Source organism: Eupeodes corollae, chromosome 2 (genome assembly GCF_945859685.1).
Source record: "Eupeodes corollae chromosome 2, idEupCoro1.1, whole genome shotgun sequence".
Lineage (NCBI taxonomy): Eukaryota > Metazoa > Arthropoda > Insecta > Diptera > Syrphidae > Eupeodes > Eupeodes corollae.
In genome coordinates, this window is record NC_079148.1 from 21,540,010 (window position 1) to 21,556,898 (window position 16,889).

General features: G+C 36.7%; 1 protein-coding gene across 10 annotated transcripts in view; it reads left to right on the plus strand.

Moving 5' to 3' along the window:
- The window catches only part of LOC129948561 (longitudinals lacking protein, isoforms N/O/W/X/Y), a 398,307-nt gene that overhangs the window by 166,862 nt on the left and 214,556 nt on the right, over positions 1-16,889 (plus strand). The window contains exon 1 of one of the 10 annotated variants that reach the window (XM_056059660.1): positions 11,874-12,790. The exons of 8 other annotated variants lie outside the window; for them this stretch is intronic. The gene's annotated coding sequence lies outside the window, so the exon portion shown is untranslated. Of the gene's footprint in view, positions 1-11,873; positions 12,791-16,889 lie in introns of those variants that run through there. One more of the 10 variants, XM_056059659.1, reaches the window with a different exon arrangement.

Sequence of the window (16,889 nt, forward strand, 5' to 3'; positions counted from 1 at the left end):
GGCATTTGCCAAGGAATCGTCATTGAACCGCATGAAACCGCGGTTCTCAGATCGCCAATGTGTGATATCATTACGGAGGTAAAAGTGATTAAGTAGGGCTCTGTTTTCCAGGTCGTGGTTGGGGCGAATGCTAACATTCACCTTGTACACTTGCTGAAAAGCAGCTCCCACCGCCTCCACTTTTTCCTTCGGATCTTCAATTATATAAAAGTCATCGTCAAGGATGGCTTCCTCTGGATCTATTTGCGCTGTCATGAGTACGTCTCTGTTTTCTTCGGTTCTTTGGAGTTTCAGACTCGGAAGGTCATTGTCGTTCTTTTTTCTGAATATCTTGTTGATTTTAGGGAACATACTAGGGTCGCTCGAATTAACTGCCCGGATCTTGCAGTCCCAGTACTTGTTAATTGATAGCCTGTAGTTCTCCTTAATCAACAGATTGACATTTTCTATTGACGACTTCAGTGTCCTAACCTCCAAGTCGTGTGGGTCTGTAAGTCGTCTGTACAAGTTTTTGAGTCTTGTCAGTAAGCCACTCTTGTGCCTACGTAGTGCGTCAATTGTCGCGTTTCTGTAAGCGTCCATTTGGTCCCGTTCTTTGTACTTTGGGATTGTCCGTTCCATCGTTCGTTTTATTGTTTCGTCCATCTGTTGTAAGTGTTGGTCGATTTCTGTATTTGTCAGGTTTCTGTTGTTTGGTGGGGCTATGTCACTCGAACGAAGTTCTCTCGCTAGGGCATTGGTGAAACGAGGCCACCGCATCTTACTGTAATTGTAAGAATGCGTTGGAACGTATTCCTCCAACTCCACGCGTTCGTTCGGAATCTGCATTACAGCAGCCAGTCCGCAGTGATCACTGTCGTACTCGACTGTCTGTAAGCAGTTTCGCGGGTGATTACCCACTTTGTCTGTAACTGTCAGTCTGGTGTCGTACAGCAAAAGGTCCAGAAAGGAGCCGCTTCTTGGATACGATGGCCTTTCAGTAGCCAGCAGGTCGACGCCATATTCAACGCTGTAAAGATTCATCAAATTAAAAAGATGATTACCTCTGGGATTACTATGTTGATTTCCCCAATCTTCATGTTTTGCGTTCAAATCACCGGCCAAGATAAAATAGTTTTCTTCCAAGCTCAGTTTAAGTTCCCTAAAAAGAATCTCGAGTTCTGAAGCAAAGTAAGTAACCTGCGGAGCTCCAGCCGCATAAGCCGCAATCATATACATCCGCTTCCCTTGAGAGAGAGAGATGCATACGACGCAAACTTCTAGCGTCTTGAGCTTTCGCAATTCATTGTTGTATATGACTTTATAATTAATGCCTTTTCGTATAAAGAGAGCGACACCGCCCCCTTGAGTGGAGTCGGGCCGGTCTCTTCTTACGATATTGTAATTTTTATGAGTCAATTTGTGGTTGTGGTTTAGCTTAGTTTCGCTAGCCATAAACACATCGGGACTGTAGTCTTTCAACAATTGGAACATATTGGCTCTTCGTTCAATCCTAATCAGTGAATTTACATTCACAGCTAGGACTTTTAGGCGCGTCTCCGGCAGCGCGCCCATTATGGTCTTAGTTGCGCCAGGCCAGGCAACAAAGAGTAGAGATGATCTACCCTTTTGCCTTGCTCCTTTATCTGACTTTGCAGTCCTGTTAGTTGACCTTGAATGCTCAACAACAAGGCTACAATGTCAGGCTGCACCTCTGGTGCCTTAGGCACAGGGGCCTTTGGGGCAACCGTTGGTGGAGCCTGTCTCGTGTTTCCACTCCCTGACACCATTTGGGCGTAAGAGAATTTGGGATCCACGAATTTTTGTGTTGGAGCCTGTCGAACTGTTCGACTTATTTCGGCTTTTTGACTGGCCTGTTTCTGTTTCATTTCCTGGACCTTAGGGCAACCCCTATAGCTAGCCGGGTGCCCTTGGTTTCCACAAAGGACACACTTGAGCAGGGTCAAATCCTCAACCCGCTCATTCCCCAGCTTACATTCTCCTACTTTGTGGGTTTCTCCGCACCTGACACAACGCAACTGCATATTGCAGTTGGCATTGGCATGGCCAAACCTCTGGCACTTCGTACATTGTAGAATGTCGTCGTGCCTTTTTAATGTCTCCCAGCGTACAGCTTGATTGTCGAGAGATACGATTCTCTCGACACTATTCAAACTGCTTTGGGGCGATAATGTTACGAGGAACATTGGCAGCCTATAACCCCCTCGTCTTGACTTCACCGTAGTGAAAGGCTTGACCCCGATAAAATCGAGATCGTCACTGGCTTTTTGGCGGAGCTCTGCTAAGAGCTCCTCCGGTTCCGTGCAGGAACTTATGCCCTTCAGAAGGACCGTCTTGAATTTTTCGCTCTTAGGCGTATAGCTGAAGAACTCAGCTGTGGCCTCTATTAGTAACTCTTTCACTAGTTTGTATTCGGCCAGTGAGAAGCACTGGACCGAATATCTCTTTTCTTTTTCATTCAAAATTTTTATAAGGAATTTGCCCTTAGTGGCCGACTTACATACCTGTTTTATGTCCTGTAAGTCAACCCGGTAGGTCCTAATAGGTGGCACCTTCTCCTTCTTGGGCTGTGGTTGTTTCTGGTGTTGCTGCTGCTGCTGTTTCTGCTGCTGCTGTTTCTGCTGCTGTTGCTGTTGCTGCTGCTGCAGGATTGGTTGTTGCTGCGGCTGTTTTGGCTCTTCTTGAAGCCGTTGTTTGGCTTTTGTTGAGGTTGTTGGGCCCTCAACACTTGGGCCTGCTGTTGCTGGCGATGTCTTTTTAAACTGCTCCGCTCCTGAGATTTTGGAAGCGGGCTTGTTTTGTGGTTGTTGCTGCTGTGGTTGTTTCTGCTGTTGTTGTTGTTGCTTTTTTTTGTTTTCCTGTTGTTTTTGTTGCTGTTGCCTTTGAGCCGCCTCTTCTTGGCGGCGCGCCTCTTGCTTCAGCTTTAACTGTCTAAGGAGGGGCTCCATTTCCTCCTTAAGCTTTTTGAGGTTCTGCTCAAACTGGCTGATGGCGGCCTGTTTGGCTTGCAGGGCCTCCACCAGTTTTGTTTCTTCTTGGAGGTCTCCCTCTCCCTCCAGCACCTTCTTTGTTGACGGCACTGGCTCTGGCTCCGATAGGATTGCATACCTATTATTCGGAGACCTGTAGTGGCCCTCTCCACCTTCGGAAATGTATTCCGTTTTCTCAGACTCAGCATAGTCTGAGAAGTCACTTTCAGTGGTAAAGCCCCCTTTACCACTCCCTTCCATTTTTTTTTTATTGGCCTGCCGCTTAGCTGAATTCGTTCTTTTTACCTTGTTTGGGCTCTGTTTTTTTAATTTTCTTTTTTGAATTCTTGACGTTGACTGGTCAGAAGCCTGACCTGATGTTGTTGCGGTTGATTTTAGTACCGCTGCTGGCACCACCGCAACATCGCCTGATATGTTGGCAGAGGTATCTTTCGATACCCCTGCTCTTTTCTCCTTCTCCATCTGCTTTTCTTCCCAACAGATAAAATCAACAATTTCTCTGTTGTGAAAAAAAGCAATTAAATTTTTCGTTGACTCCGGCTGGGAATCGAACCCACGACCCTTGGATCTGCTTCCGGACGCCACTTCCACTGGGCTATCAAATTATTATTTTTGTTGGTGGCAAACTGCCAACTTTACTTAAAACTTTACTTGCACTGTTTAACTTGGAAATAATTATAAATGAAAACACTTCTACACTCGTTGGAGGTCAAATAACGACTGACAGTCCAACGCATTAACCATCATGCCACGGGTGCAACTAATTCTTGACATAAAGAATTAAAAAGTAGAATGTATCGAGAAAATTATGTATAAAACACGCAAAGAAATAATGGAGATGGTTCAACGTCACTAGTACTGTCAAAATCTTATATTCGTAATCCTTTGGTGGTTTTGAAGGTATCTGTTGAGTCATAGGCTGCTTTCAAATCGATGAAGAGTTTATGTGTAATGTGTATAGATGATTCTTGGGTCTTCTCATCATCGCTGCTTTGTTCGACTTCAGCTTGCTGATGGCTATCTTGATATCATTTAAGCCAGATGGATGGAACTCCTGATCATAAGCCAGATTTATTCGTGGATTCTGCTCGTTGGCGGGATCCTTGATTTCATGGTTGAAATAGTCCTTCCAGATTTTAAGAATTAACTTCGTCTCCATTATGGTATTCATGTATTTGTAGGCTCCAGGGTGGCTATAGTGAATCCTGATGCTTTCTAACTAACTCCTTTGCAGAAGTTCCAAACCTGATTCCTTCAAAAAACCTCTATATCTACTCGACTTCACGCTGCACATGGTTTCTTTACTTTCTTCTGAGCAAGCGATTTTTTTCCCTTCCTTTGTCGACGTAGAACTGACTAGAAGCCTTTATCTCCTTTTGCTGCTACAACCAGTGAGCCTCCGTTTTTGGTTTATTTCTTTGAGCATATTTGGAGTTAAACCAGGGATTTCTCGGTATTGGCATTCAGCAGCAGCATTCCTGATGGGTTGTTGTCAAAGCTGCCAATGGACTTTTGGACACAACTCACTAGTGGTAGAGTTTTGCAACAGCTCTTGGGATACTTGGTAGGGAAAGGTTCTGTGCGTTTTTTCCTGCTGCTGTCTTCCAAAATGTCATGCTTATATGAAGATTCTAGATTCTACACGCTCATTTTAGCACCAACCAGAAAGTGATCTAAGATGCTTCTGGCTGATCAGCATAAATACGAATTTCAAGTATGTTAAAGGAGTTCCGTCAGTCGTTAGCATCATGATCGATTCGGTTGCAAGTTTTTCTCTACTACGAAGTTGATAAACCGGAGTCCGTTTTCAGACTTAATGCCATGGGAGTCGACTGTTTTGGGCCGATTTATGTCAAGCATATAAGAGGCACTTTCAAGCGATATGGCTTGATATTAACGTGCTTGAGTTCAGAGCAGTACAAATGTCGAAGTTCTTAAACACGTAAGTTTGAATTAGTGTATTATGGGCCTGTGTCGCTGTCTTCGAGTTGTCAAGAATTTTATTTATGGTGATAACGGGCTCTTCGTTAAAACACGAAACTGCCTCAAAAAGGACTGCAAGGAAATGGAGAAAGGACTCGGTGAGTACTGTGCAAATTACGAGGGTATAGTTTGGCAGTTTATCCCAGCATATTCTCCCTAGATGGGTGGAACTTGGGAGTGACCTATAAAATCAATAAAATCCAGTACTGAATTTATATTGAGAGGAGTGACACCTCGAGAAGACGTACTTGTAAATAGTCTGTTGGACGCACTGGGCCAGATCAATAGACTACCATCCATCCACTTACCCGTTGATCTAGAAGATTCTAAGCCATTCACCCCTAACTTAATTCTTTTCGGCGACAGTAACAAAGACGTCACCGCATCAGGAGTTTTTTCTGATAATCATAAATGGAGCAGAAAAGCACAAAATCTTTTGAAAAAATTTACGAGGCGATGGTACTCCGAATACCTGTCAGAAATAACGAAGCATTCAAAGTGTCATAAGGTTACAAAGCCGACAGCATTGTTTTGGTAATCAATCCGCGAGAGGTAAGAGCGGCTCAGAGAATGGGTAGAGTAACGAACGTTTATCCTGGACTTGACGGAGTTGTTAGATTAGCTGACGCGCGTGTTGGAAATGGAACTGTATTGCTGAAGAGATTAATAGTAAATAAAATCATATCGTTTTGCAATTTATTTGGGAATTTAATCTGAGTCGTCGAATGTCAAAATGGGCTGTGGCTTTTTATAGACCTACCAGAGATTACTTCCTTAACAATTTTAGCATTTAAATCTACCAGCAGAATCCTTACATCATTTTTGAGACATTACTTATAGCTCATAAGTTTTTACAAGGAGCTCGTAAAATTCTTCCTTGGTGAAGTGGCGCGTTTTATGCGTATTGTAGACACTCTTTTCCTGACATTCCGAAAGCTTAAAGTTCTAGTTTTTTCTTCGAGCGCAAATCCACACCCGAACGAAAGCTTCTTCCCATCAGTAAACACTTCCCATGGTAAAAGTCACATCCTACTGTCATTCTGTTGCCTTGTCCATTCCATCGCATTATCCTGGATGGCTGTCACATCAGCTTTGTTTTCGGAGTGTACTTACATTCCGTACTTACATTATCAGTCCGTTTCTCCGTCACTATAGCTTTTGTATTTTTACTACAATTGTGTTTTTCCTCCATGACCGACTTGTTCGACTTGAGCATGTATGAGATCTTTGATCTGATTCGTCAGAAGTACATCTTTACTTTTGCTCCTACTTCCTAAGAAGGTAGCCCGGGTGTCGTAGACCTGGATCTGAATAATCCAATGTTCGTATTTAGTTCGTATTTAGTACAGTTGTACATGTTAAAGAAGATATCAGCGATATCATATAATAAATCACTTTTATAAAATTTACAACTAAATACCTACCTATATAAAGTTTGTTTCAAAAACATTCTTCAAATACACTAAATTATTTAAAATAAAAGGCCCATTTTCATCGCCCATATGTACATAGGTTATCAATTTATATGCACTTAATTCACCTTTTCAATTATCAAAAGTTAATTTCCTTAAATATTTCTTTCATCTAAATTTAGACAGAAACCAATTAATAAAACATATTTTTATGCACCAGCAAAAAAGAAATAATAATAAAAACAATAATTTCGCATCCCACAAAAATATCATTTCATTTCTACACAATTCTAAAAATATCTAACCTAGAACCCTAAAGAGAAATATATCTCAATAGAAACAACAAAAAAAAAGTAATGTTTTAAAAATAAATTAGAAACGCACGCGTACTAACACACCCACATTATTCGCAAGACGGTAGCGACGACGACGAGCGACGCCGAGCGACGAACACGTTGGATACCCATAGGAATATAGAAGCGGAATGCGTTGCCTACTTCCCGCTCAGAGCAGACCCTGCATCTTGACTTCGCCTTCGTATGCAGTATACCAAACCTACTATCCGTTCCGTCCGTAAGTCCCATATTCTAACGAACCGATAGCCCGCATCGTTACGTTACACAACATTCTACCCTCTCTTGCTGCTCTCGTTGGGGCAGCTCTTATCACTCGCTGACGGGGTACAAACGAAAACAGACGGTTAATAAGTAGCGCTATAGGTTTAGTGAGCGGCGGCGCTGAAGACGGAAAATATACATCAGCAAAGCCCCAATGCATTTGCGTCCATCGCCAGTTCTCTAACCGCCCGTCCGTCCGTCCGTTCAAGTGCAATAAATTTTATAAATAACTCTTCTCATTCTAAAGGCTCAGTCCTACCAACCGAACGGAACGGAAACTGTGCCATATCTATCAGTACAGAGAACTGAGTGAGTGTGTGTAATGTGTCACTCTTGACAATAAAATGCGCACTGCTCACCACTCACTGCCCACTGCACATCCCCCTTTGTCAACCCTCAAGTGGCCCAGTTTTGCGCCCACAAATCAATTAAACTCACTTGCGCATATTTGCTTTTTGCGACGATATTGAACAGGGTTGCCAACAATACTTAGAAATTCAATTAAAAATGCAGTGAACTTTTTCGCTTTTGGATGCTTCTCACTTCGATCGCTTTACTTTTAAATAGCGGAAGATGGCAACTCTAGGTGACTTATCCGCTGCTCTCTTTATGCGGACGACGTGGAGACGGTAAAAATATACAACGTTGACGTTGTGATTGCGAAACTGCGAAAAATTCATTGTCAAGGTCAAACATTGAATTCTATATTCTCTTCTACCACATTGCCGACACTACTACCACCAGTACCGCCGCCATCACCACATGGCATCAAAGTTTTAAATCAGATGATTTAAATGGGAGCAGCGCAATGTTGAAGATGAACAAAGAGGGAAGGCGGGGGGTTTTGAAATGGCAAACACTATATCGGTAGAAATTATATACTCAACTCAGATAGGGAAAAAAAGAGAGAAGAACAGAGATACGCCGACGCTTTAAGTAAACAAAAATAAAGTTATTGTGAGAATGTATACGGAAACGATCACACACATTTAGGTTTGTTGAATTTGTTGCGTATGCTGTTATTTGTTGGAGAACGGATCAAGGGTTGGATCAGAAGAACATTCGAGAGATTGTTTTACAACATAAATGAATTATTCAATTATGAGCAGATTTGCCACTTTTGAGATTTAGTCCGAGTGAATTTGAATCATTCTGGAAATAAAAATTAATTTTACTATGAAAGGTGCATAAGTTACGGATGCGGCTTTAAATTTTAACACACACCTTACCGAAAAAGCCAATAGATCTCAAAGCTTGCTTCACATATCATGGAAATGTTTTCCAACAAACAAATAATTTTATCTGCAAAATGTAATACATTCAATGCAGACTTTTAATCAACTCTTTGCTATGCTTCTCAAGTTTTGGGGTCATATGAGTATGAGGAAATTGAGAAATTCCAGAATTTCATAAAAAAGCTCTTCAATCTACCCCAAAATACGCCTTGTTACGCTATATACTTGGAAAGCGGACTACCAAAGCTCTTGACAAATACACTCAAGACACAGGCTGACTTCATAATAAAGGTATGCTGTCATTATGAGGAATCAAGGCTTTCAAAAAACTACTTTTGTATGAGTTGAGGAATAAGGATTGGTGGTTAGAAAGATGGCAATCTTTTTGCAACGCTTGTGGAGAAACCTTATATATTGATGTGAACAACCAATGAAATTTGAAAGACCAGCTCTACCGCATTAATCAGAAAAACGAAGACTCTATTCGAGACCCCTTCATCGTTTAGGCCCGGAATTCTGAAAGAATTTTATACAGTCAGCTTAATTTTAATCTAAACAAGAAAAACTACTTTCACGACTCACTATGATGAAATATCCGTAATATTCAAAGCAAGGTGTGAGCTCCTTTCCTTAAATGGTTACCTTTATAACGGAAGCTTTAATCAATTCTGTACGCTTTGCAACCTTAAATCAAAAGAAAATTGCTTTCATATGTATCATAAGAGTATGTCCAATATTCAATTATTAACTATGCCGGGAACTATCCAACTTCTGGAAAACCCTAAGCAATTTTTTAAAAAAACAGTTGACAAGTATAGGATGTTATTAATATCAGAATTCGTTTGAAACTTAAGTTCTTTTTTTGTTGATTATTGAACATTTAATTAAATTTTAAAATAAACATTTATAAACTTGTCAACCAGACTGACAGCTTTTCCATAGTTATTAAATTTATAATTTGTATTCAATTTTTTATATTGAAAGGTAAAAAAATGAATAACTTACGTACTTACTTGCACGTAAGTTGACATAATGTGCATAATAACGTTATAATCTCGGTTTCGGAGGCAGAAAAATTGATTCTTACTTATTTTTCATAAAGTATTTTTTTAAAGTACCCTTGAAGTTCTGTGTATGGACAGGTTTTCAGGCGCAAGGCAAGTTTCTAGCACCTGATTGGCCAGCTGCCAAAAAAAATGCCTTCCAATTAAGGCAACTTTGTTTGAAAGTTGACTGGAAAGTTAGTCAAGTCTACATGAAACTGAACTGAAAGCTGATCTCTATTACTCATTGATTTATTTATTTTCTGCACAAATCTATTCACTGTTTTGTTTAAAAGGATTCCTTGCAAATTATAAAAGAAATAAGTAATATTTCTTTACAATACAAAATACAAATCGTGATTGACTTTCAGCTTGCTTGGGAGTGTTTTGTAGACAATAATGTTTTTAATAGTTTTTGTACGATGAGCTGAAAGAAAAGGCAGGTGAAGTAAAATTCCAAGTTTGAAATTTATGACACTTGAAAAACTAAGTAGTTGACTGCAAATAAAGTAATTTAAAACTTTTTACTATTTTTATCTTTATACATGAAAGAATTAAAAAGGTGATTATAGATCTGAATTATTTGGTTTAATTTATTGTTCTGTGTACAAATTATGCAAATCAAAAAAAATTATGCCCACAACATTTTGAAATGAATTTTCTTGTAATGAGCAAAAATTGTCATTTAAAAAACTTGAAGATGTTTACTGTTAAGAGATATACAGACCTTGAATGAATTCGGTGGTAATTTAATAAGTTTTGTATGTTTTATTAAAAAACAGATCACAAATAACACATTTTATTTGCTCCATTGTCCAAAACAATTTGAGGGAAATATCATTTCTTTTTGAAATATACGATTTGACATTTTTATTCATAAGTTGAATTTGCTTTTTCATAACATTTGTGTATGACGTTACAATGTGTTAAAAATAATTTAATTCAACGAATTTTTTTGAAAGTCTCTTCTGCACATTTACTGTTTTAAACAATTTAATTTCAATGCTTATTCTTGAAGTATGAAAGAACAAGAAAGGTATTTCGAAAGTTTAGAGGTATCAGAATATGAGAATTTGAACGTAATTACACATCCGTACACAGACATATCTCTAAAACCATTGATTTCAATTATAGAGAACTTGATACGTCAAGAAATTTTGAAAATTTCCAAAATCGGTATTTCCTGTAGGAAATTAAAACTAATCTTGTCTTATTTTATAATAGAGTGTACTTTCCTTAGATTTTGTTTTCTTCACCTACCTAAAAAACCATATGAGTTAAAACAACGCCTTGATAAAAAGTTTTTGGAATTGGAAATGCTGACTCTTTGAGATCTATTTTGACAACATTTATCGGATGATTTTTGTATATGTATTTCTGGTCCCAATAATAAGTTATCCATAAATTAATCTAAATAAGTTTGAATATGCCCAAAGAATTAAAGGGTTAATTTTGGTACGTGCAAGAAATCAATATCACGGATTTTAAAAATTATGGGCGATTGATGAAACTGACCTAAACACAACACAGATTCCTAGCCAAAGGAGGACTTCAGAAAACTAGAAATGTTTAGCAAACAAAAATTAGAACATATAATTTGGGGACTTTGGGGGCGATCATTCGTCAAAAAACTTTCTCCCCTTAAAAACTTATATAATAGGAACAATTAATTAAATTTTTGATTATTGGAACATTTGTTGATTGAGGTTAACGATTGCAAACAATATTACATTGGAAAATATATTATTTTGGAAAAAAAAATTGAAATGTGCTCCATCGATTTTCCTTCCACATAATACTCCCATATGCACTTTCGCTTTGCTTTTGCTAGTGAAATTCATCCGGCATCCGTCTGCCTTTACCTATCATCAAAAACGCAACGCGATCCACTTCAAAGCCAACACAAAAAAAAAACATACATAATTCAACTTCAACGCGACCACGTAACAGCTCGAGCCTATAGCTAAGCAAAGCACCACCACCGCCGCAGCAGTCCGCAGCACCGAATAGCAACAGCTATAGCGTGGCGATGGTTGATCGTTGAAGTGTTGTGTACTGTATACTGACGAGCGGAACGCGCTGCGCTTGTCAAAGAGAATAAAAGAGAGCAAGAGATGCGCCTGTCATTGCCGCTTGCTACCCCATATTTCTCGCTTTTATTGTTAATTGAGCTTTTTAGCTGCAGTCAAGTTCGGGGTTACACTCTGGGGGTGTATAATGCATTAGCAGCACACACTCGTGAGAAGGTACTTGAAAAGTGCATCTGTACATTATACACCGTGTACTTTATATTTATGGTGCAGTTGTGGGCTTCGAGTAGGAAAAAGCTCCCCATTTTATAGTCGAGGGTGTTACAAGGGCACGCGACTATTTACGTAGAATGTGTATAAAGTATAATGCACTTAAAAATCATGAACTAAAACGAAGCACTCTCTTTCTCTCTCTCTCTAAAAAGGTTTGCCAACATAGAGGGCGCTAATATAGGGGATGGTGATATATAGTAGCGCTGCGCTGCCTATATAGATACAGCTGCTACCGATCTTGAACTAGAAAAACTCGAAAAAGCTATTAAATCAACATTTTAAAAGCATGCACTGCGTTTGCGTTTGTATGCATATATCTACATTTTGTTGTAGAGTTGACTCAGTTTGATGAGAGAGAATAATACCTATGCACATACTCGTAGGCGAACGAGAAAACAAAATTCGCAGCACCACCGCCGACTACCGCCGCGCCGCGCGTCGCTCCTACCTCTTACTACCCTGCTCTGCTCAAGCGTGTGTGCAATGTGCCATCCATCCATCCAAAAACGCTCAGTTGTGTTGTGCTGCACTATCGATAAAACGCAGTGAAAGGATTCTCGAGCTTTCACTTCTAGAAAAGAAAGAACAAGTTGAAAAAAAAATCAAGCAAAAACTACAACTCAAAATTCGTTCTCGGTTAAGCGAGTATAGCGATCTTCAAGTTCATCAAACGCGCCGCGCCAGTAGCAAACAACTTCAGTGTCCGCTCCACCCCTTATGTCAGTGGCAATTTATTTTATTTTTCATCGTAGTGGTGGTGGTGGTTCTTGTTCGGTTGCACCTCTTTTTTTTCTTGCACGCTTCTTGCGATTACCTGTAATCTCCAAACGACCTTAACTTCATCTTCGCCGCCCCGGTCGCAAGGATTTTCTCGGTTACCATTTTTTCGATTTTTATTTATGGTGTTAAATTTTTCCGGTCTTTGGTGAATCATGGAAAAGTAGAAAATTTTCATCAAACGTCAGATTTGTGTCAATAAAATCAAGTTAACAGCAATTTTAGTGTCAAAATAGTGAAATCAAATATCGTCTAATTATCACAATCAGCTGATTTTTGATCTATTTTTCTTTTTCACTCAAAAAAATCTTTTCCGAAATATTTTCACTATTACAAAATCATCACCAGAAGCTTCCTGCTGCTCTTGAATTGCTCTTTGCAGATTTCTGCTGGTTTCATCCCTCTCAATTATATTACCAGTCAAACAAGGGTAAGAAACATCGCATCTTTTGCCGCATTTATTTCAATATTATGAAATTAATATTTCTTTTTTAAAAATAGTTCCCCATGTGTTACGAGCTAATAAAGAATTTAGTATATTTAATGTTTAAATGCAGCTTATATATGTGCAATAATTTAATTTTTGACAGTGGCGACAAGCTGACTCTGTATGCTTTATTTTTGACGAAGCGCATATGTAGCTTAATTAGTATAGAATGAGGTTTCGGTCTTTTAAGATATGTACTGTACATACATAGGAATAAAAATGTATTGTTATGCATTTTTGTTTCTCATAAATTATAAAGTTTATAAAAATAAACAAATAACTGATAAGAATAAATGATAAGAAAAATTGTTCTAATGTTTGGGATAATTTTGTTTGCTGATTTGCGTTTAACGACTATTTGAGTAGATGATGTGAAAGATGCCTTAAGTTAGTGCAGCTTATCAGCTAGACGTAACGATGACATAATCTCGAGATATAAGTGTGTAGTTTTTCTTTATTTGTTTTTTAATGACCACCACATCTAGTTGCATTTTTTAACAGCCATGTTGAAATGAATATCAGGGAAGCAAGTGTTTGAAATAGGATGTTTGAAATTATATGCAAAATTATTTAGTGGACATGTTATGGATTTAAGGCTTTCAACTTGTTGGAAATATTTAATTATTGGAGGGTATATACAATTTTAGCATTTTGAATCAATATTCTACTCAAGAAAAATCTTAAAACAATGAATAATAAATATGGTAAACTTGGGCGTATACGCACTTTTTTTTAACATAATTGTTTAACATCAGTAACACGACCTATTATTTTGTTTGACTTACTGTTAATACCATGAACCTAGGTACACAGCAACTTTGAACAGCAACTGTTAAATCAAAATTTTTGCATCTTTTCTAAAAATCAAAGAATGTTTTTAAAATATTTCTTATAATGATCAAGTGGATTAATTTTGTGTAGTTAAAAAATATAAACTCAAATAAGCATTCACGGAAAGATCAGTATTCTTCTATTATCTGCAGTAAAATTATTTACACCGAATTTCAAATCAAAATTGTTTCAAAACTTCAAACATTGATAAAGATTTCAAGGTTTCAATTCGAAAAGACGATTTTTTAAAATAATTTAAAGCAAATTAAACAAAATAAAAAATTATTCGGAATTTGTACGGTTTTAAAAAAAATTAAAACTTCAATAGAATCGAAATTATTTCATTGAATTTATTTATATCGAGGATTTGATTTGAAGATAAGAAAAGAGGCTGGGATGCGACCCACACTGATAACTTCCCATTCCGTCTGTCAATTTGTCTTGCTTAAAAGTTTTTAGGTTTTCGAATTGGGTTAAAAAAGTTGCTAGTTGCATTATTCTTAAAAATTTTAAAACTACCAACAATATTTTCCTTATAAAGAAATAGTTTAGTTTGAAAATCAAGTTTCGTTAAATAGATTTTTAGTCTAAAACAAATTTTCAACAATATAAGCAGTATTTGTTCAGTTTTTACAAATTGGATGAATGAAATTAATTTAAGAGATATCAAGAACCGACCATCAATTTTTACCAAATTTGCGTACTATTTCTTGTAGATTTAATTTTTGTATGAAAAGACGGACTGTTGGATTCTTATAAACAAATTTACTGAATATCGAAAAAAAATATTTTCTGTGAAATAAAAAAGTTTGAAGACGATATTTTTAATTTTTGGAAAGCTATTGGGTCGAAAGTACATTTTTATCAAGTTTTAGTATTCTTTCTTTTTTGTAAACACTCTCAATTAGATTTTTCTCAGATTTTTCTTGAATGTTAACAACAATATTTTTTAAAAGATTAAGGTCAATATGTCAAAGTTTTAAAAAAATATTTGAGTCGAAAATCAATTTTTAACAACTTTTATTATTTTTATTAATGTCAAAATTTTCAATTTGACAAATCGGACCCATTACAATAACTTGTTATGGGAAGTTAAAATTTTAAAAAGGATTGCAATATTTTCTTGATGAACATTTTCCACAGTATAATTTTCTTTATTAAAAAGATCTTCTCAAATAAGTACTAAGTAAAAAATTGTGGGTACCCCTTCTATTAACAAGATCTTACATTACCTGTTTTAGTTTAAACATAGAATTAAGATCAACCCTCTTACGAAAGCCAAAGATCAAACTACCATAAACTCCACAGTTAAAAAGCTTAGTTTTGAAAACTATTGCGATCACTTAAAATAATTCATTGTTGAATTAAATTGTTACAAAAATTAATTAATTTTTACTTCGTATGACTCAATTTTATTGTAAATATAAAGCATATAAAAGTCCCAGTGTAATCAGTTTTTTAACTTCCCATCGGAAGTTATTGTAATGGATTCGATTTGTCAATCTGAAAATTTTGACATTTCCCGACGTTTCAAGCTCCCTAGAGTCGAAATAAAAGATTTTTAGAAAGATGTGTGTGTGTGCGTGTGTTCGTACGTTCGTACGTCTGTACGCTTTCGACGTTTTTTTCGTCGTCCATAGCTCAAGAACCAGAAGAGATATCGATTTCAAATACATTTTTTTATACAGATAATTAGGTAAAAAGATGCAGAAAGGGCTCTCAAGAAAATTGCGTGGGTGGTTTTTTTACCATAGCAGTTTGCAAAATAAGGTAAACATTTTGGTTAACCCTAAATATCTTACGAACCAAAAAAGCTAGGGACTTGAATTAAATTTTATATTGTATATTGTTACGTGATATCAAAGAAGTATATTTTTTGAAATAAAAAAAAATAAAAAAAAAAATTGTCACCTCCAAAATTTTACGACTAAAATATGATTTCATCTCCAAATTAATTTTTTGTGACGAAGAATAATGTTTTTGACATCTGATCAAATTTTGAGACAAATCGAATTGACAGTATTTTTACAAAAAATAAAAACCTAAAAATAAATTTATAAAAGTTGGTTAAAATTGATTTTCGACTCAAATATCTCTTCAAAAATTTTAAATATTGGCTTCAAGGTAATTTTATCTTATAAGAAATATTGTTTTCAGCATTTAGTACAATTTTCAAAAAATTCGAATCGACAGTTTTGTTTACAAAAAATAAAACTCTAAAAAAAAAACAATATTAAAACTTGGTAAAAATGTGCATTCGACTCAAATAGCTTTTAAAAATTAAAAATATTGGCTTCAAACTTATTTTATTTCACAGAAAATAATGTTTTCAATACTCAGTAATTTTTTTTTTATAAAAATCCAACAGTCCGTTTTTCATAAAAAATAAAATCTACAAAAAATAGTACGCAAATTTGGTAAAAATTGATACGAGAATATATAGACAAACTTTTAAGCCAGAAAATCGACAGACGGGATGAGAAGTTATCAGTGTGGGTCGCATTCCAGCCTCTTTTTAAAGTTATCACACGGACACCTGTGGTAATACAAATATCAAAATAGTTTAGAAGAAAAAACTAAGACAAGTTTTTTGGAAGAAGATATGATTCCAGCCATTCTGGGAATGTATAGGCATGTATGTCCAATATTGATATACGAATGTTTAGTATGGTGTCCGTTCCTGGAAAAGGTCACCAACCTTCAAAATATGACCAAATATCCGGTACTACTAATGCCATGATGACAACGCCGACTGCAGCCTTAGAGGCATTCCTCTTACGAGCATCTCTGAAAATGACCTCCCTGCGTCTATACAGTGTACTATTTGGCGCGACCTTTGGTCATAAAAAACACAAAAACACTATGGATATTAAATCAGATATTTAAACAGACTATTTAAAGCCTTTTATAGATTTTAAACCGTAGCCCTAGACATTTTTACTAGAGAAAAATAAAGGAAAATAGGGTCATATAAACAAATCATGCATTAGACTTTTCGGACGAAGGGAAAAGAGTCTTTAATCTTATCAGAAAATCCTCATCCAAAAATTCCATAAACTTCCCGGACTTTGACAGTGTCTTCTAAACAGAATTACTCACATATTCTCAAGCGGCTAAAGACCTTTCTTCCCACAATTTGGTTAACAAAACCATAGACATTTTTATTGATAGCCAAGCAGCAATCGATTCCAAAATCCGCAATTGCCTAAAA